Source organism: Brachyistius frenatus, unplaced genomic scaffold (assembly GCF_029030835.1).
Source record: "Brachyistius frenatus isolate BFR_SWC_R1_liver_20210118 unplaced genomic scaffold, ASM2903083v1 Contig_319, whole genome shotgun sequence".
Taxonomy (NCBI): domain Eukaryota; kingdom Metazoa; phylum Chordata; class Actinopteri; family Embiotocidae; genus Brachyistius; species Brachyistius frenatus.
In genome coordinates this window covers 184,600-207,035 of record NW_027210918.1, presented here as the reverse complement: position 1 = coordinate 207,035, position 22,436 = coordinate 184,600, and the positions used below count along the sequence as shown (strand labels likewise).

The following is a 22,436-nucleotide window of genomic DNA, read 5'->3' as shown; positions in this document are numbered from 1 at the left end:
CAGGTTGTTGTTTTTTTTTTTTTGTTTTTTAAAGATATACTGTCCCTCTCTAAAAAGACTGAAATTGTTCTCATATAAAAAAATAAAAAAAAAATAAAAAATCTAAATAATCAATGAAGATTATATGATTAATACGACAGAACTAATTTAAAATCAGAAACAGAAACGGGGGGGGGGAGCATGTTTCTGATATATCAGATGTAGAAATGTGCACAAAAAAACCCACAATTAAAAAAAAAAAATTAAAAAAAAATCCACATGAACAAAGAAGATTCTCTGAGTTGTATCCTGTTGAAATAAAATATCAAAATAAAATCGCGAGCATCTTTTTGTGAACTGTTGCTTTCATCGAGCATTATATTTACATCTTTTCCAAACCCTTTTTGAAATGTTCTGCAGTTTCCGGCTCCCTAAAAGCCCAAAAGATACGGCAACCCCCCCCAAACAATACACAGCAGTGGGAATGAATGCGGCGGTTTGTCCTTTTGTTTTCTAGGTCTCTAGGTGGAGCTGCCGATTAACCAGATAATGAGCCAAATGGTTGAGCATTAACATTCCTGCCTTAGGTCAACAACACACACACATCTTACCTGTGTGTGTGTGTGTGTGTGTGTGTGTGTGTGTGTGTGTGTGTGTGTGTGTGTGTGTGTGTGTGTGTGTGTGTGTGTTTTTCCCCTTGACTGACTCAGCATGCAGAATGACCTTTGACCCCCAGCTGGTTTTGGGACCCCGAGGCCTCCAAGATTTTAGCGCCCACTGCTGACAGAAGCAGCTCAGGTCGGTCCAACTTGAAAGACTTCGATATTTTTTAGCATTTCCTATTGAAGTAAAGTAGTTGTCGAGTTGTCAAGAAATTAAAGAGGCAGCCAAACCGTTATTAATAATTATAACGGTTTGGCTGCCTTTTTTTTTTTTTTCAAGGCTTCTGAATAAATTTAGAAATAGATATCATGAGATGCAGCTCAGGTGCTTTTCAGAGGATGTTTTCTGAGCGGAGGCCTTCATGTTTGGACGCTCCGGGCGAGTTCTGAACTTGTGCAACACCGAGAAAAAAAAACGAAAAACAAACCCAACGTCACATGTGGCGATCGATCCTGTGACTCTCAGCTGCAGCTCGCACAAAAAGAGGAAACACAGTCGGAGCCGTCGGGAAAGAAGGAAACAAACGAGGGGTTTGAGAAGGAGGAGACGTTTGGTATCGCAGAGAAACAAACTAAACATGTAGGAGATGAAGCAAATTGAAAAGATATTTTATTTCAGACAAAACACATGAATACACAAATAAATGTAAAAATAAATTTTAAAAAAATGTCGCGAAAGCAGTTAAATTGATTCGCCTAAAGCTGTCCGTGGTGAATTTAGACCTTCAAAAAAAAAAAGGGACTACATATATCCACGGTCTTTGTAAGAAACAGCAGTGTTGACGTTTTGTGGATGTTTCGGGTTTAAGAGACGTGCTAACCATCAATCAACAATCTCTCGCAATACCACTGTCTGCCACCAGGTGGTACAGTGAGTCGCTGTAGCGTAAAAGTCCGACATTCGAAGTAGGAAGTGTCATTCAAACTTTTTCCAGTTATAATAAATGCACATATGTTTTTTGGGGGGCCGATGTTAACGGCGGCTGTGTTGCGTTAGCTCATGAAGGCTGGTTAACAGCGTTCGGGGCATTCTGAGATTTCTGAGATTTTTTTTCTGCCCTTTAATTTCCAACGCTGGTGGGATGCCACGTGACGAACTGTGTCGAGTCCTGCTCCTCCCTTCGGGTTATTTTCTCCGAATTAACACGCAGCTGTCGTGGTGGTGGATTTCCAAAGCATTTTTCTTTTGTTGTCTTTTTCTCCTCCAGCGCTGAATTCTCTGGATTCACTCAACTCCTCCCAGATGTTTGTCTCCAGAGGTGTTTTTCTACACTTGGCTCGTCTCCGCGGGGTCACCTGCCCGGACAGCGTTACCTCGGGTTGACCTCTGACCTCTAAAGGGGAGGGAGGGAGGGGCGGGTGTTTTTCAGAGTTTTTGTGATTTGGAAATATAAACCTGAATCCGAAATGAATGCAAAGCGGTTTTACCGAAAAGGATATCCGAAGGAAGGTTCTCCTGTTAGGAGAGGGAGGAAGGAGGAAGGAGACAGCGGTTGATAATTACTCGCTTGGTCTTGGATTCCCTGTGATTACCGAAGTCCTAAATGATAATCTTAACGTCTAACCGACAAACGGTGACGCAAGCAAAGTCTTCCAGTCTTCTGGCAGGGCAAAAATAACAAGACCAGTTATTACTATTAACCACGTATTTAGGAGAAAAGACCACGAAGGAACAGCCCTTCTTTTCTAATATATATATATATATTTACTATTTTCAAGTGTTTGTGGTGTTTCTTTGTTTTTCTTTTATTTATAAAGGCACCAATGTTGTAGTTGGTGGACGATTTGTTTCTCAATTAACCAGAAGAGCAAAATAACCGTATAAAAGTTCTGCAGGAAATCCAGTCTCCATGGATACATAGCAGGAAGTGAAAAAGGTGAAATAACGCTCGAAAAGACATTTAGTCGGATCTGTGCAGACCAATTATACTTAGGTAACGGTGTTAACGGTGGTTTTGTGTTTCGTTGACTTCGTCTTCAACCAAAAGAACCGGGACGCTTCAAAGCCGCTTCTGAACTCTGGTCTGATGTTTGAAAACGGTTTCGTCTTTTAACCCTCGGTTGTTTACAGGTTGTTTACAATGTGCAGAAAAACTTTTAAATGAGCAGATAGTGAAAGAAAAAAAAAAAATAAAGATCGCCAAACATAACATAAGATAAATTCTCAGTTGATTATATATAATCCCCATAATCGACGGATCAAGACGCTCAAAACAGTCAATCCTCCGTTTTACAGCTAACTATATGTCAATCATATACTAATCGAATACTAATCTAATCCAGAATCATATACTTGACTAACTAACTGTCACCAGACTCATTTCATCGCAGAGTTTATAGCTTTTTCAGGAGAGCTTAGCAGCTTCGGTCCAAGATGTTTTTTTTTGTTGTTTTTTTTCCCATCAGGAGTTGGTGGAGAACAAACCAGAGCTAAAAGAGGAGAGGGAATATTAGGCTTTCATCAGGTAATAAATAGCTATGTTTGAACCATGTTATGATTTGCACGCATTTGCAAACTCATAAGAAGAGCTCAGTCTATGATTACAGAAAAATGACATTATTTTGGTAGATAATATTGATCATGTAAGGATGTCATCGGGTAAAAAAAACAAAAAACAATCTGACTTAGATCTGCTTTCAGATCACTTGGGAGGATAAAATAAAAATTAAAAAAAAAACTCCTTTATTTGGCAATTCAATTTTTAAAAAGTACGGTATAACCTTCAAACTGTCTTCAAGAATTCCAGATTTCCCTCCAAATAAAATGTTGAAGTCTGTGAAGGGAAGCCGGTCTCTCAAAAGACCCTGAAAAGGAAACATACTTCACAAAATGACAAGAAGGAAAGTTCAGAGAAGGACAGTTGATGGCTTTAAAATGAATTCCCCGTTTCTCTATGTCTTTTTATTACCCTGCTGTTAATCAAGAGTTAGAGACGCTTCGCTCACTCGAAGGTTTTAGGAGGGAAAAAGTCTCAATTCTTTTCAAACGCTGCCATCTAGTGTTCAACCGGGAGAAATGCAGCAAAGAAAATATGCCATTGCTGAGAACATGTTTTGCTTTTATGCTTTCTAAAGCTCATATTAGTGTCATCACTATAATTTAGAAGCAATTTCAGACACTATTTGACATCAACTGATATATTACCCGTTTATAAGTAACATAATTAAGATCGATACGTTTTTATTCATCATAAACTATTTCTTTTGAAAGGTCAACACGAAGCGAGCACGACATGCACCAAAACCTTAAACAATATGAGCTGGAGGAAAAAGGAGCTTTGATGCAATCGATTAAAACACAACTTTACTGGCATATTAATGTCGCCTGTGAAGAGTAAAAAAAAAATGTCCAAATGGCTGGAAAACTTGTTCCTGCTGATGCTTCTTTGTAATTTGGCCTTAAATGCAGAATCGAAGGAGGCGTTTTCCTTTTTCATCTGACATCTTGATTAAAAAACGAAGGAGGCCGAGTGCTTCAGTCTGCGCAGGCAACAAGTGCATCCAGCTCACCAACAGGTCCTCTCCAAAGACTAATCGACAGAAAACGTGTGTGTGTGTGTGTGTGTGTGCGTGTGTGCGTGTGTGCGCGCAGCGGATGGCAGGGGGCGCACGGAGGCAACGAAAATGGAGAGACGGGAGAGAAAATGGAGGAGAATTTTCAATTCAAAAACACGCGGAGGGAAAGATTTGATGCAAGATATAAATATTTGCCAAGAAGAGAAAATCCTCAAAGCAAGAAATATTTAATTATGAGAGAGGAAGAAAAAAAAAATCAACAATAATTCAAATGTTTTTTTTTTTGGTGCCGGTAACTTCCTGTTTGGAGACACTGCTTTTTAGAGAATATTATTAGAATATACAGCTCCAAGATCATAACGAGCCCTTAAAGCACCTTTTGAATATCACACTCTCCTCTCATAATTATCAGGAAGATGATTCATCACAAAGAAATACAGAACACGAATAAAAACAAGCTGTCAAAGTAAGAATTATCGAAAGATTCAGACGAATATGCTTTACACTTTTCCTCGTGGGGAAAACATTTTGCGCGCGCGTGTGTGTGTGTGTGTGTGTGTGCGAGTTTGTTTGTTTGATTGTGCCGCCGGCTCTGCGTGCACAATGCTCGCGCGTGCACGTGCGTACGGATTGCGTGTGCGCGCAAGCGGAGGATCGCCGAGCCGAGCCGTTCCGTGCAGCAGGCACAAGCCGCTGGGCGCGCAGGAGAAGCCGCAAAAAAATACAGCAGCCGCTACTTGAAACTGCGAGAGAAAGCAGAGGGAGCGTCGCAACTTCGGTGTACACGGTAAGACGCGCTCCGGTGATTATTTCTCCTCCCTTTTCTCTCCCCCCCCACCACCCCCCACCCCGAAGAACCATTTGGAGGCTCGTGGCTATTTTAGTTGAATTTTTTTTTTTAAATTTTTTTTATGCCTTTTGTCTTTTTTTTTTCTCCCACCTCTTCCATTTGGCTCGCCGGGGCGCACCGCTGCACGGAGGGGAATGGGAGACAAAAGATCCGGAGGTTTGATGGGAGAGAATAAAAAAAAGAAAAAAAAATTAGAAAAAAAAATAGAAAAAGATTTGAGTTGAGAAAATTGAGAGAAAAACTCAGTTTTCTTCTGTGCTCCGTTTTTTTTTTTTTTTTTTTTTTTTAAGGCGACAAAAAAAAAATGTGCACGAGCTTTACAAAAAAAAGGGGTGTGTACAGTCTGGAGGAACACGCGCTCAGACACCGATTCTCGTGGGTTTTTTGGTGCTTTTTATTACACTTTTTATTTTTTATTGAGGAAAAGAAAATGCTCCCCGCGCGCTCCACTCTCACGCACGCGCATATTATTTTATTGATCGCTTTGAAATCGTTTATGATTTTATAATTTCCACCGGCTGCTATCAACGCAAAAAAAAAAAAAAAAAAAAAGAGGGTGTAGGGGGGGAAGCGTTTTCAACCCCCCCCCCCCACACACACACACACACTCATAATTTACAGCCAGTAAACAGTTGAACATCCAGAAATAAGAAGAGCCCCCCTCTTCTCCTCCTGCTCGCCCCACCTCTTTGTCTGTGGAGGTGTGACACTATTCGGCGCGCACACACACACACACACACACACACACACACACACACACACACACACACACACACATTCGACTCCTATCACACATTCAGCGTGCCCCTAACCACATTATGTCATGAATTCAGATGAATTATTGATCTCATATTTCCGTTTTTATTGCGCTGAGGAGGAGGAAGGATGGAAGAGCAGAGAGGAGGGAGGTGGGGGGGGGGGGGGGGGGGGGTTGGGGTTGGAGCGCGTGTGGGATGAAAGAGGAGGAGGAGGAGGAAGAGGAGGGTGGTGATGGAGAATTTTTTTTAGGGGTGCATCTGAAACCCCCCCCCTCCTCCCTCTCCTCCTCCCCCTCACACGCACGCACGCGTTTAAGTTCGCGTTTTTTTTTCACTCTTTCTGTTGCGTCGACGCGGATGTTATTTCTGCGGCGAGTCAAACTTTATTAGCCATCCTGGCGTCGGTGTAATTGCCTCGGTCCTTTGTTTGCCGCGGCACGCATGCGCACTGGGCGTAGGGTGTGGATGGGGAGAGATGCCACCTTGCCTATCAATAGGGCGGAGGAGGAGGAGGAGGAGGGGGAGGAGGAGGCGCGATTTTGTCTTTTAATTCTTGGTGGAGTGATTTATTACAGAGAAGGAAAAAAAATGGATTGTAGAGATACAAAAAAAAAAAATTGCAGCTTTTTTTTTTGTGTCGGTGAGATTGTGTGTGTGTGTGTGTGTGTGTGTGTGTGTGTGTGTGTGTGTGTGTGTGTGTGTGTGTGTGTGTGTGTGTGTGTGTTTTCTCTCCGTAGTGTGATGGTGGATTTGTGTGTGAATGGAGCCCTCAGTGTTGGAATTACACCTGCTTTTTTTTTTTTTTTTTTTTTTTCTGTCAGTAAATGGAGGCGACGCTGCACTGAAGTGCCGAAATAATTTGCAGAATCATCTCTTAATGGACAGATATGATAATGGTTTGATCATTAAATTCATTATATTGCAAAAATATATTTAACACATACAACCTGGAGTTGTCGATCACGTTAATTCCTTTTTAAGATGAACATTTCACATGCAAAAACATTAACATGATGCAATTTTTACAGCATTGCGTCGTCGTAAAGTTACAAATTTGTGCACGATTGTATCAGAAATAGTGACCAAGTACAATAACTAACAATCTGCATGAAGCTCTTGATCACGTTTACTTTTGATAACGCGCATAACGTGCACTTCTGCTGATAATAAACCCCGTAACTTTGGTTGAACGACATCGCACTCGTTGAAAAGTCTTCATATTTCCAACATCGAGCTGATTTCACACGTTGATAATACAATCCGATAATCCCAGCACCCTTTCAGTCTGCTTTATTCAAATATCTTACTGTAATTAAAGGTGTATTGTTTTAAATATGTATCACCATAATACTCCACAGGGGTTAAAGGTCAACAAAGAGCTTGTTGGTACCAATAGTAGCCTGTTAAAAACCCCTCGGAGGGGCAGATTGTGTCTTTACGTCGCTTTTCATAACTCCCAGTACACTTTTCAAAATAAAATAAAAAATATATAAACAGAGAAAAGTCATGAATGATGTGAATGTCTGGAGGGCGGTATGACTGGCTTTGTGCGCTGCCGTGTGTCTGTGATATTAGGTGACAGTTGTCATATGTGTTACATGTGTCACTCGACCGGCACCCCGAACGTTACATTAATATTCAGTTATGTAATATTCCTTCAAAAAATGTCGACAAGTATTACATTTTTTGGGGGCGTTTTGCAGCATCTCCGTCTCCGTTGCGAGGCTTGCTTGAAGATCGCCATGGTAACGGACGGGTGCCGTAGTAACGTGTCCTCTCTTGTCTGGCCGCTGATTGGCCGGTCATAAATATCCGTCCCTGACTCCGTTTCATTCATCTCGCTGGACGGAGACAAACAGCAGCCCCGGTGAGGAGTTCACGGCCGTGACTCATCCGTTACCGCTGCCCGGCGAGGGTGCGTTAGTGTGTGTGTGTGTGTGTGTGTGTGTGTGTGTGTGTGTGTGTGTGTGTGTGTGTGTGTGTGTGTGTGTGTGTGTGTGTGTGTGTGTGTGTGTGTGTGAAAGAGAGAGAGAGAGAGGAGCGCAGACACACAGCAATGATGCCTCACTCACCCCTGTCTCTGTTAACCTGTCTGGCCGAAAGTAAGCAGACGGTTAGCAGCGGCGAGTCACAGAAACGTGTCCGCATACTTTTGGCCATCAATGTGAGTCAGACAGAAAGAGTCTGATACAGTCTGAGAGAGTTCGAGTGTGTGTGTGTGTGTGTGTGTGTGTGTGTGTGTGTGTGTGTGTGTGTGTGTGTGTGTGTGTGTGTGTGTGTGTGTGTGTGACAGACAAAACAGGAGGATGAGGAAAAGCATTGCAAAGTCTTATGTTCAGTGAGTCACGTGATCAACAGGATCACTCTCATATGAGGCCGCATCCGTCTTAATTAAACCGCCAGGCTGCGTGTGATGGAGACGGAGAGTGGTCACGTGACACAGTGGGAGGCCACAGCTCCTGCAAAACTGGGCATGCACATGTGTGTGTGTGTGCGTGCGTGTGTGTGTGTGTGTGTGTGCGTGTGTGTGTGTGCGTAGAAGAAGGTGGGGAATGGGTGCAGCCGCAGGTTGAGTCACCGCTCCGGCTGCTCTGCTGTCACTACACCGTTGCGGAGACGATCTTATTTTTTAGTTTTTACTGTCTGTGGTCTTCACACAATATAATGTTTCTGTTTTTCCAATCAACCGCTGCAGCTTTTACTTGTTGTAGGAGTTGTTTTTTTGGTTTCTGGTTCGGATTATCTTAAATATACAGCATTGTAAAACCACGACATAAAAAAACCCCGAAATAGTCTCACGTTATCTCAATAGAAATGCGATTTTCGAGGATTTGCTGTGCGATAAAAATGAGTTGATCGTGTGCTGTGAGAAATATCGGGGGGGGGGGGGGTTGTCAGGTTTAAAGTGCAGCAGGTGTGTGTAGGTTGTGCTTCATTTATGCTGCTGAGACTTGGACGGACTGAAACATGCAATATGTATATATATACACAGTATATATAGATATAGATATATTTATATATATATATATATATAGATATATACTGCTGTGTACGGAGACGCATGCGTGTAATTGCACGACTGTTACGACATTGAAGTCAGTAGTTATTAAAGGACTGTTGTTTTTTTCTGGCCCCTCAGTTTAATGCCATCACGCCATGAAAAGCAAAATAAGTGCTTAATAGTACATTTTCTAATTACATTAGTAGAACAGCTTGTTGCAGGAGGCAGCTGTTTTTTTTTTAACTGAAGGAGGAAATTCATTTCTTGGAACGTAGCCACCGTTAGCGGCCAATTGTTTTAATGTCTGACAGAGCAGCTCAGCGAGCGTGTTGGTCTGAATGGGAAGTGTTGTGTGAGCGTTTCTTTGTTTAATTCTGCAGTGAGACCAGAAGAAGTTGCATGTTCTTTTCTTTTTCTTTTTTTACACTCTTCGCATTTAAAAAAAAAACTTGTGGCCTCCCGTCAGAAATGAGGAAGTCGAAACATTTGTTTTTTGGTATTTCTCATCAAAGGAAGCATGACCTCGCGTTAAACGAATGTTAAAGTCGGGAAACGTTTATCACGGTTCCTGTTCGGGCTGAAAGCGGAGTCTCGCAGTGCAGCAGGGAAAGATGGAGGCGGATTCTTTTTTTTATTCCCCCGACGAGATGGTCGTCTGTCGTCAGACGGTGTTTTTTAGGGATGTTAAAACAAGAAGCGCTGAGTCATAGTTACAGTAAATATCCCGCTGACGACACTGCGGTCGTCCTCTTTGTTTTCTCTGGTTATTTCTTTCTTTATGACCATGATTATAGTTTAAATTTACACTTGGCAGGATTTCTTTTTAAAGGCTCATTCCCATATTTCGAAACTCAATATCTTTTCTTTTCACAATTTTGGGTTGAAACAAAGGAGCTTCTCCCTGCAAAGACATGGTATGAAATGTACGATTTTAAAGCTGTAAAAGAATGATATTGACCTGGATTGAATCGGGTTGGAGGCAGAAGTGTCAGCAGAAACATCAGATGCTAGTAGAGATTAGCAGCCACTGTCAAAACAGTCTCACGTAGATTATGATATGGTTTCCAAAAATAATTTGTTGGTTGTGGAAAAAAAAAAAACGACTAAATTGCGTGAATTGCTCCTTAAAAATTCACAAATGAAAATAGAAGTGAGTCGTTTTCTGCAGGTTTATGTGACTGTAAATGGACTGAAACCCGCTTTAAATGAAAGTCTTGAGATTAATATTGAATTAAATGCCATAAATATCACGTGAAAATGAGTCTTTTGTGACTAATAAGTTGCCAAGTCATCACCGGACTCTTCTGCATGTCCAGAACATTTTGGCTTCGTTTAACTCCGCTTTTATGTTTAAGTCTGCGTCCTCACCAACTTAAATTTCCAGCAGCAGGCTGCTGTTTTGCTACCATGTTAAAAGCATATTAAAGACTATTAAATCTGGAAGTCTAGGGTGGTTGTAGCTGTCAACTTGTGTTTTCTCTTCCCCCTAGTGGCCACTTTTGAAACTTCAAAGACGTTTTACTCGCCTCATTTCTCACCGTATTCCACGCATAAAAAGCGTTCGAAAACTGGCGATACATCTGCGGGATTTGTGGGAAGTTTTGTTAATAAATCTGAAAGTGTACCTTTAATTAATTAAAGGACACGATATTCAGCAGGAACTAACGAGAGCTCCGCTTCAAACTCTTTGACCCCCGAAGTTTTGCTCGCAGTCGGTGTGTCTGCAGCTGAAGAGCAAGGAAATGGAAGGAAACGCGGCCGTCGCTCCAGAAACCCGGCGGAGGTTCGACGGCAGCGCATTGACGTCCTCGGCGAACTCTTTCACCGCGAGCGCCATCTGTCATGTCGCGCCTTCGCCTTCCAGGAAATAACAGCTCAAACCGAAAGCGACAACGCTATCTGATATGTAACCCGGCGGGGCGGGAATGCACTCTCCAATCTCGGCTCGCTCTCCGCTGAATCCCAAATCCGCCCGCTCAGTCACTCGCTCACTCAGTCGGGCGTCCTTGCAGATGTAAGAAACAAATCATTCGGCGAGGGCAGATAAAGGGACAATCCGGCCATATTTCTCCCAACGACCCGTCGTCCTATCCGCGGGGGAGATTGATTTCATCGTCGTGGATGGCGATAAAGTTTATTGATAGTTATGAGATTTTAATCAAACAAACAATCAAAACAAATTCATTTCAGACTCGACTGGAAAACTGTTATTGTAAAGTCATTTCTCTGAAAGACGGAACAGATTATTTCCAGCTACATCAACACCTGTCCATGCCAAACAGGCACTTTAAAATTTTTTTGTTTTTTTGTTGGAGATATCACTTATTAAATAATACCTCTGGCATTGAGTGAATCCTGCAGAAACCAAAACATGTGTGGCATTCTCGCTCCCTGATTTCATGAGTCTTCGCTTAAGTGGAGGAATTTTCTCATATTGCATGCAAGAGTCAATTATTAACCTCCAGAGTTCCCCCCCCCCCCGATTCAAATATGCAGTGTGAATTATAGATCAGCGTGAACCTCAATAGAAGTTGACAGTCATATCTGCCGGCTGCTGGAATGAGGGTGGCAGCCATCTTGTTTCAGCCCAGCAGTCACAACTGAGCACAATAATCCTCCAGTGTTCAGTTTTTTGAAAGAGTATTTAACAATCATCGTCAGGTGAAACTTTGATTGGAAGAAACAAAGATGGATTTACTAAATGATTTGAAATAGCAACTTTCAGATCCACAAGCAAAAGGAGGGGAGACGTACAGTTTGTCGTGTGACCATAACTTCTGTCCGTCGCTGTAGTTCAGACTTAAATATCTCGATAATCTTTCGAAGTGTTGGCGCGAAATTTGGTAGAAGCGTACATGTTTCCGAGAGGATGAATCCTAAAAACTTTGGTGATCCTGTGAGTTTTCCTGTAGCGCCACCAGCAGGCGGAAGTTACCAAGAAAAAACAATGGAACGATGACGTCTACTAACTTTTGGTGATTACGGAACTTTTCCCCAACAATGCCATCATGCAAAACAGGACATCTTAGCCTGTAAGTGTGTGTTCAGAGCTGATTAATAATTTCTGGGGAGTTGCTGGAGATCAAACCGGAGCAAAAACAAGAGGTATTATTGAGCCAAAATTCATCAGGTTGACACAAACGCGTGATGATCATGTTGATGCTGAATGTAAGAAATCAAATTCGGGAGTCTCGTAGTCTGTGTTGGCTGTTTATGAGCTAACCTGCTGCTTTTCTGCCCACTAGTGGCCAAAATTGATTAAATGCAGGTTTAAAGGGCACAGTTAAACACGACGACTGCAAGTTTCCGCACAGTTAATTTTTACAGCAGTGTTTGGAGTAAATTGGTGGTCTCGGTTGGCCTTTCAAATATCAGACTAATTGCATCAGGAAACGTTTTTATCGGGAACACTGACATGATTTTACAAACGCAAAACTTGTGTCTCATTTTCTGAAGTAAAAAAAAAAAAAAAAAAAAATGAAACGGATTCACTTTTAAACTAAGATGCTGAACATAACAATAAGTTATGTTCTTTGCACGTTAGCATGGTGATGTTAACATGCGGCTTGTTTGAATTGTTTTGAATTAATATTGAAATCAATACTGAATGAAATGTATTTAAAGGCAATAAGCAGCTAAGTTTTTTTGAGAACCAAGTGGAGAAAAAAAAAAGGCAGCAGATAGACTGAATAACCATGTTTTCAGATCAGAAGCCTTTTTGGTGGTTCCTCCAATTGTTAGAATAAAAAAAAAAAAAAAAATAAAAGGGACTTTGGGATGTATAGCAGTTTTTATTCAGCAATCTGAATAACGAACAGCCTTCAGCAACCGTCAGCATCTTCCCACCTCCCTCGCTCGTCGTTCTTAAAGGACTGCCAAGTCTCTGACACGGTAGCAGCGCTGCTCTTTACGTGAATCTTAAACAGTCCAGAGACGGAGTCTGAGAATAATGTAATGCTACAACAGAGTTTAGGGAATCGTAGGTGCTCGGCCTCGTTGCGTTTTGTGTTGCAGTCCCAGTTCTGTCAGCTTCCATCAACGTGACAGAAACCGACAGAGAAGAAAAATTACGAGAATATCTCTCGCCCGGCATTTATTTATTTATTTTTTCCTCAAGTGCAAGACGTAATCAAGAACCTGTCTGGAGCACTCAGCAATGTGCGGGTGTGTGTGATGCACTGGTGAGGTGGTGGATACGTGCGTCTCCTCCGGTAAAGGAAATACATTTGCATCACGTTGGTATAGTTTTGCTACAGCTGTCCCTTTCCAGAATGAAATCATATATTTGAAAGAATTTGTAAAAAAAATAAATTAAAAAAAATTGGTTTTAAGACATAAAAGGCGGTGATAGTCAGACAGAAAGCGTGATGTTTTCAGTTTGTCTGTCCAGCTGAAGTTGGTGGTCAAAAGGTCAAAGGTCACCGTGTCCTCTCAAAACGCGTCGTAACTCAAGAATTCACGATGGCTATGACGACATTTTGTGGATAAAGTGATGACATTTTATATCCCAAAGGTCAACGGTCAACTTCCCTTTGACATCCAAATGCTCTGCAAAAGCACTTTCCTGCCCAATATTCAACACCATAACTGACCTAATGTGAAAATATGGTCAAAATCTCCCCCTTTTTGTTCCTCACATATTGAATTGGTGACACGAATCTTGGACGTCTATCTTGGAACTGTGCCGACCGTGTAGCTCTGCTAGCCCGGCGCGGCCAGACTATTTGCTCACAGTTATAGTTTATAGTCTGGAACCCCTCTTTGCATTAATGTTTGTGCAGCCACTCTGAAGGACAGACCATTCGGTGAACAGCGTCGGTGTTTAGTCGCGATGGCGTTGAAGTTTCGGACGGTTTTCGGCGTATTATTGGTATTAAAAGCTGGTCCAATAGTTTTTAAAATTAACCCGAGGTCTGCGCCCAGTAGACAAAGTAGGAAAAAAATAATAATCTAAATTTAGGTCTGGGAATACCCGGGAAAGGTCTTTCCGTGCTGTCAGGTTGAAGATGTACGTGAATCTTTTTAATTGTAACCATGCCAACAGACGATGCTTCGAGTATGCATGTTGCTACAGATTCTGTGTTCTATCAGAATCAGATTTATTGAACAAAAATTCCCTAAAAGTCTTGACTACATTAATTAAATGAGTCTCGACAGACACGGTAAAGTTAAACTGTAACTTGACTAGTTGGTGAAGGCCGACAAGTTATGTTGATAATTAACGCGCTAACTGATACTTTGAAGTTATCACTGTTAAACATTTAGCTTTTTTTAATTTACTTATACATCATAGTCAATATATTTTAATGAAATAATGTGTGTTGCGATAAAATCAATCACATCAGTTCATTTGTAGTTATTAAAAGACTACTACAAAAATTGAAATCCATTGAGTTGTGTTATTTTAATTCAAAAGAAATGACAATATAATGGAATCATATTATGTAATAACAATCATCCAATAAAGACAACCGGGTTTTAAGCGGAGTGAAGATGTATTTGATATTATCGGTGGTATTTAAATGTCTTTTGTTGCCCGCTCAGCTGTAACACAGTAGATATCAGAAATACCAATTAGAGTCCGTCTAGACTGTGTGTGTGTGTGTGTGTGTGTGTGTGTGTGTGTGTGTGTGTGTGTGTGTGTGTGTGTGTGTGTGTGTGTGTGTGTGTGTCCCGTGTCCTCAGCAAGTCCATTCGGGCTGCCTGGTGCTGGATGATGTGCATCTTGGCAGTCAATCACCTCCCCCCCAACCCCCCACCCCCCCACACACACACACTCCCTCCTCCTCACCCCACCTCCCCTCTGGCTCTTCTCGGGGTTAGCTGGAGTTTACGGCCGACTTTGTCCCGTCTCCTCGTCTGGACTGCCACCCAGCATCGCTGACTCGAGGGGGGTGTCCTCTCGGTCCCTCTCTCTCTTGCTCTCTCTCTCTCTCTCTCTCACTCTCACTGTTTCACTGTTGTGGCTGGGGACAGCGGACGCCCGCCACATCCAATTTCACTCCGCCGGCGTCTGGCCGAGAGCTGCAGACGCGCTGGTGACAAGGGGTCGTTTCCACCCAACGCTGAGAGGCCCAGCTCGGCCGAAAAAAAAAAAGAAACAGACAAGAGAGGAAGACAGAAAGACACAAGGAGGGAAAACCAGGCCGCGAAATGGATGCAGTTGCGTCGTTATCGCAGCCCTGAGGCCACTTTTTGTTTTTGGTCGCTGCGTCTGTGTACTTGAAAAGTCCTGTTTCTTTTTTTTTTTTGGTGCCATTTTAAGGTCACAGCCACAATTTCCTTTTTTTTTTAGGAATTCGGGCAGGAGGTTGCACATAAAAGTCACTTTGCAGCTCATTTATCAAACACTTCTGGTGACCTGTGACTTGCTCCGGAGGGTGGGGGGTGAGGGGTGGGGGAGGGGTGGGGGGGGTTGGTAGCAGGAAGGAAGTTCTCAACAATAAAAGTGAATGTTTTTTTTCCATGCATGCAACCACGTAGCACGAATAGTCCACCCCTCGTTAGTGGTAAACACGCACACTAAAAATGGCCAAAAAAGTATGTGTAATTTGCAGCCTTGGATTACAACAAGGACATCGATTGATTTAATGTCCCCCAGACTTCTGATCTCTGGCTTTCTGGCAGATGTTGCACCTGCTTACGGGGATTTGGTCCCGTTTGGCATGCAGGAGCGTTAGGGAGGTCCGACACTGACGCCGGGGTGATGAAAGTGTGGCTCACAGTCTGCTTTTTCCACTTCTTCCCAGAGGTGTTAGATTGGGGTTGAAGGTCAGGGCTCTGTAAAACAGGGGCGTCCTCATATGGTACTCTTAGCCGTATTTATCAGAATCACAATTGTCGGGATTCAGCTCGGAAAGGGTGAGGAAGGACGGACACAACCTCAGAAACAAGAAGTGACTTAAAATGTGCCGTGTAAAGTAAAAAAAACCAAAACATTACATTTTTTATTGATTTTATTGTAATCGTCTCGTGGTTGCGTTCTCGCTTACAGTACATTTTTCATATTTTCTAGCTTTCATAGGGCTTTGAGATTTTTTTGACCCTCACGGGTCGAAACGAGCCGAACTAAAAGAACGCAGAACTGCGGCGAACGTAGCTAGCTGCGAACGCTAAGCTTTGGATCCGTGGTCATAGCGGTCAACCGACTCGGGCGTCTTTTTAAGACGGTATAACAGGAACTAAAAGGGACAGATATTTTGAAAGAGGCCGGTCTGCGTGGGCAGCAGCAGCAGCACTCAATAAGAGTTCAGCTTTAAGCTCATCTTTTGCTTGTGAACTCGCTGCCTCATTTTTAAAACGTCTGAGGGGAATCTTCCCCCTCTCCCCTCCGTGCACCAGATTTATGGCTCGATATTAAAGATGATTCCAGGGGAAGGTGCTTTACGTTTTGTTTTAGTTTCTTTCTCCCGTGCACTCACATCGAGCCGGTAAAGCGGATCGTAAACATCGTAAAAAAAAAAAAAAAAAAGGTCCCTAGAAAGCAGTCGGGAGTTATTACCTCCGTCTCCGGTGTCGGAGGTAGTGGTAGGAGGGGGTGGAGCCATCGAAAGGCTCGTGTCCTCACCGCCCATTTGACTGAGCCACGTCTTAAATCGTGTAAAAGAGAAAGAAACAAAATGTACTCGTAGAACTGTAGTTGCATCCAGTGACTACTATCCATTTTACTTGGTATTCATTTCATCAGTAAGATGTCAGCAGATTTAATTCCAGCACACGATTAGAAGTATCCACAAACACCTGCCCTTCGCTGAGACGACCGTCAGCTTCCTGGAACCACCAGGTGAACCACCAGGCGTGTTGGATCCAGTTTTGGTTGCTTTGTGGCGCAAAAACCTTTGGATGAATGACTACGCAGTATTTTGGTCTCCCGAGATGGTGACCGTTTCAGATTAAAAGCCGAATTCTTGCCCCGACTTGTGCTGTTTTCCAAAAATCACATACTTCTCCCCTACGTAGCCAAGACGGCGACCATTTAGGGTGAAAAAAAAAAAGTCCTTTTTTGGACTGTTTTTTCGAGTGCATTTTCCTGGTACTTGTAAGTGCACTTGCATGTTTCTGCACTAGGCAGCGTGAGCGCACTTACGCACTCAAAATAGTGAGAGTCAGTACACAAAGCACGCCACTCATTTGGAGCGTCGGTAAATTTCCAGAGTGAAAGGTAGAATCCGTCATCAGCTCTCCAGAGTCAGCTGACAGTAAAAAGAAAAACCTCTTCCCGGTTTTAAAAGCATTGAACGAACTGAAATTCTGTCAGCAGCTGCAAACCATGAAATCCATCCAAAATCCATCAAATGTTCGTCGAACTGCTTCACTCAGGTTGTTTCAGAGTAGATGTTAAAAAAAAAAAAAAAAAAATCTCAGGCAGTATTTTTTTTTATCTCTGCAAAGTGATTTTTTTTTATCCGCTTTTTGGAATAAACGGGAAACAAACTGGTGGTTGAAGAGTAAGACACCAAAAAAAAAAAAAAAAACCCCCGCAGCTGGTGGTCAGTTCTGTAAATATATCATGCAATTAGCGGTTAATGAACTACAACATGCAGAACCATTTATAGCAATTTAAAGCCTTTATCCCATCAGAACGTATCGTTCCGTTCCCGGAAGGTTCTCTGAAATGTCACTTGGCTCTGATTTGGTCGTGAAAAAAAAAAAAAAAAAAAAAAACCTCTGCTCACCAGCGCAGCCCTGCAGAGATATCGATTGATGTTTGGACCGTGTCTGGCTCCGGCTGGAAGCCCGGCGGGCCCTCGGGGGACCCCGTGCAGACAGATGGAAGAGGAGGATGGTTGTGGGACGCTGGGACAGCAGAGCTGCCAGCGGTGGGCTTAAAGCTGCAGTGCTTATTGATCGACACGGGAGATAGAGCCCTCCGAAGCCGAGCCGAAAAGCAAGACAAAGAGAGACGAAATATTCTGCTGCGAAACGATATTCCCCCCCCCCCCCCCCCCCCGGGGGAGGCTTCGGTTGCCCAAATGGAGCCGCTATCCCGGCATGATGTGTGCAGATTATTTTGCAGCGGTCTCGCCAGAGTCGGACGGTTTTTCAGGAAACGGTAGATAAGCGGTAATTGGACATATCCCTCCAAATATCTCAACCACATCACAGAAATACTGTAATCTACCCGTCTGCCTGGCATTTCTTAGAACGCTCTGGTTCCAGTAACATCGGGTCGGTTACCGTTGGCGTTTGGTACTCTCGGCGATTCACGATAAAGTCGAGTATTCAAAGGCACTGAAAATCTGCTGTTCCGGAGACTGCAATGATCTGAAAATGAAGCGCTCCTGTAAACGTAGCTCCACAATCGTAAGCCGTGTCACGCAAACGCGGAAGGGCCCGAATCAGGAAATCAAAAGGATCGCAAATTGCGGAACAGAAGTAATTAAAAAAAGGGGCGGGTGGGAGGTGGGGTGGGGGTGTTACGGTGCCGCGCTCGCCGTGAGCTGCTCTGAGTAACAGTTGTCAGAGGAATTTAAAACAGCTAAACACAAACGCCACAAATCTCAAACCGACCGGGAGCTGCATACGTTCACAACATTTCCATTATTTTTTGTAGGTTTGATGGTTCATCTCAATAGCGCGTCTTTCCCTCGAATCGCTACGTGACCGTGAAGAACAGCGATGCTATTCGATATTCGCTGGGAACGAGTCCGACTTCTTTGCGATCCGTTGCGGCAGTTTGCAAACAGCTTTTAGGTGCATTACCGCCGCCTTCTGGCAGCAGTAACGCATCGCCACCAGGCGTCGATACAAACGAGACGAGAGTCGGAAAAAAACGTTAGATGTTTTATTGTATATATTTTAATAACGAGTAATAACAACAAAGTCTCAGTTTAATCAATGTGGCTTTTGGACATTTCATCTCGCATGTCACTGAGATAATTGTTTGAGAGGCAAATATGACATTCAGTTTTCATATGTAACATCGCATGTGAAATAATGTGAAAAAGTGAAATAGTTTTGTAGGAGCTCTCTGCGTTCTATCTCACCTGATCGCGGTCACGTAGCAGCCTGCTTATCAAATATCTAGTTACTGATTAAAAAAAATAAACGTTTCAATAATGGGATTATTGTAATTCCTTCGGTGTGTACACAATAGTTCCTCATCTGTGCAGTGACACCGAGCACCCGTTCAGGATTTTAATCTTTTTGTTCTCTCTCTGTGTGCTTAAAACAAGACGGGGGGGAAATAGGGGAAGGTATTCAAATAATGCAAAAAGAACAAAGCTGTGCGTGTGATCGATAACCCGCAAACACAGCTGAGAACACAGAGTCCTCCTCGTGACACACTCCGCACTACTGAATAATGCAAACAGTGAGTCATTATTACGGGCTCCTTTCAATCAATTTCTAACAATGATTTGATGCAGAAAAAAACAACCTGCCAAACATTTTGTTTTCTTTTGTTTTTTTAGACGGTGATCAGTCGTGGGCCTCCAGTTATTTCTAAAGGTACTTGTGGCGTCCCAGCTTGCGTCATGACCTCAATTTTTGTTTTATTTCTCCCTTCTATAGGTTGCCAGGTAACAAATGAACAAGTAACCCAAGTATATGAGTCGCAGTCCTCCTCCCGCGCACAGTCTCGTGTCAAAAAAACACAAAACAAAGCGGGTGGGCCATTCCTCATTTAAATTCTGCGGCGCCCGCGATGAAAGATGTGGAGACGAGATCACGATTCCTTTGAAAGTACACACAAACCGAGTACTTGACAGCCCTTGAAGTCTCCTGTCTTTAACAGCAGCGTTGTATCTGAGGCTGGGTGGTGGTGGTGGTGGTGGTGGTGGTGGTGTGTGTGTGTGTGTGTGTGTGTGTGTCGGAGGGAGGATTATTGGCAGGAGCACCGTGATGGAGTGGAAGATAGAGCCGGCTGTCACAACAGTTTCGCGAAGAGTCCCTTTGAAAATGACAGCGAGGACTAATAACATCCAATCCCGGCGCGCCGTCTCCAAAACCTGCCGAGGGTCCATTTTGGGTCGTTGTGTTTTTTTTTTTTTTTTTGGTACCTGTTTTATGATGTGCACTTTACCGTGGCTTATCTTTAACGTGGTACAATGCGCGAGGCCCAACCCCCTCCCCCCTCCCTCCCCCCCTGCTCAAAATGGCTGCCGCGTGGCCTGGTGAGGAAGACGCTTTTTTTTAAATATATATTTATTTTTTTTTTCCCGGTTGAGAAAAAAGTGACAGCAACACGAAACATTAAAAAAAAAAAAAAAAAAAAAAAATGGAAATGAGTATTCAATAATGAGTCATCTCGTTAGCATCCTGCGGGGGAGAAAACACATTTTCGTATTAAAGTAAACGGGAGTCATTTGTATTCCCACGAGGCGTTCCTGGAAAGCGCATTGGGGGAGGGACAGGAGGACGGGGGGGTGGACATCCCATTTATCTGAATGTTTTATGGAGATGAATGAGTTTAGTCGTTGATATTCCCGCCGACGGCGCCTCATTTACAACCTCGTGCCCTTGTGGCTGCTCTGTTTTGCTGGCGATCCATGGGTTATTTTTACTGCACTCACACCGTCTGGTCACGTTAAGATGAATAAATACTGTGTATTATTAATATAAGGTTGGATCCATAAAGTATAGGTTTTATTCCCAGTTTTGTTTTCCCATATGGCAGTTAGAGCTTCCTCCTTCCTCCTCCTCCCAATAAAAAGCGACAGTGTTTGGCTTTCACAACCTCGTAAAGTTTAGTAAAATTTTTTTTAAAAAGTGTTTTTTTTAGTGTTATAAATATTACAAAATAAAACTTTTCTTTCAAATATAGGTTCATAATTTCACCACAAACAGACGCGTACTCGAAACGCAAAACTCGCAAGAAAACTTGCAAGCAATGTGTAGCGAAAACCGAGCGGCAACCTGATTGGGAACCTGACGATAGCCGAATCCTGACTGCGCCACAGGCCTGTCAATCAAATAGACAAATTATTGACTTTGTATTTCATGAGAAGTTGAATCAGGGTCTATAGAGCCAGAGGATTTTTTTTAGAGTCAACCCCTAGAGGCACTCGGTGGTATTGCAGTTAAAGGCCTCATTTTTCAGACCCAGAAGCTACGTCCACTTTTTTTTATATATATATGTATATATATATATATATGTATATATACAGTCAATGAGCAGAACATTGTTATGCAAAGTGACCAATTTGTCCAAGCAGAAAACCTCCGAGGCTGAAAAATGACACTTGCGTTAGCATAGGTGGCTTTTTTTTTAAAAGAATTTATCTGACACAACATTAAATGTTGAAATGTCCAGCAGCAGAGAACAATATGAAGACAGGACACTCAATTCAAACCGAGAACTGTAGTTTAAAACAATCGACTGTTTTTTCCAAGTCTCGTCGCCGAAGCACTCGAATACGGCCACCAGAAGCTGCATTATGTTCTCTGAAAGCCCTCAAACATACAATATTAACAAAGAAAACACAGAGCAGCTCCATCCATGACACACACACACACACACACACACACACACACACACACACACACACACACACACACACACACACACACACACACACACACACACACACACACACACACACACAGTGTATCTGTAAGGCTGACAGTGCTGGTCATTGTGTGGGTGCAGACTGTTATCCGTAAGTCAGGGAGGGAGCAGACAGTTCACGCTGGTAGGAAGTGAGAGCGGTTTGTACCGTAAGTGTGACTAAGACGGCGCTCGATGGAGCGAAGTGCCGTCATACAGAAGCTGTTACTGCCGGTTAGAAATTATTATTATATTATTGTATTCCAGGAGAGCTTATTTTTCACCTTTGCGAAGTATAGGAACCTTTGCTGTGATTCGCAATACATCAAAGAGGTTCAAACTCTTCGGATAAGCGAAAAAAAAAAAGTATCAAATTATTCTACTTTTATTATTTTTAAGCAATCTTTTTTACGTTTCTCCCTTTTCATTCATTTATTCAGTCGTTCATCTATCTTGCACCTTATTTCTGTTTGGTAGAGTCTACTTTTTCTTACTAATGCTGCTGTAATTATTGCTATTTTTGTTACTTCAATTTGACTTCTGTACCCATTTCTGTAAATTTGAAAATGATAACCAAACAAAAAAATTTTAAATAGTGAGAGAAAAGTGAATATATTAAAAAGATAAAGCAGTTCAGGACTTTAAACCAAACAGAAGCAGTAAATGTTGTAATTTTTCTGCACAAAAGATTCTCGTCCACCTGTTTCTGTGCATTTTACTTCCATAAGAGCCCAGATTTAAATATCTGTTCTTCATTCATGAGATCTTGTTTTTTAAGCACGCTGCTGAAAAAGACTCCTTAAATTAATATTCTATGGAAAAGGACACGCGGTCATTGATATTCTGAAGCCACACTCACTCATTTGCATCCTCGTGTACCAACTGCTCTTCATTACTCTGTGGCTTTTTTTCCCCTCCATTTTCATACCCAACACATCACAGTTAGAGACGGAAAGAATTGGCTTCTGTGTCCAAGATGACCAATTTATAATAAATTTATAAACACACAATTTGTGGCAAATTAAATCTGTCGCTGCCCGTGTGCACACTGTACAAAGTGGATAAAATAATGATTTTGTTGTTTTTATATCTTCAAAACAATGTTTTTGCAGCTCTCAGTAGCGGCATCAGTTAATCTCCTTCGGGGGCAATATTAATAAATTGGTATTATAAATAAATTGCT

At 42.5% G+C, this 22,436-nt stretch overlaps 1 protein-coding gene across 1 annotated transcript in view; it reads left to right on the top strand.

Moving 5' to 3' along the window:
* The first annotated feature begins 4,802 nt into the window (after positions 1-4,802).
* Positions 4,803-22,436, top strand: part of basp1 (brain abundant, membrane attached signal protein 1) — a 44,564-nt gene continuing 26,930 nt past the window's right edge. Inside the window, exon 1 of the mRNA XM_069723185.1 lies at positions 4,803-4,944. The gene's annotated coding sequence lies outside the window, so the exon portion shown is untranslated. The remainder of the gene's footprint in view (positions 4,945-22,436) is intronic.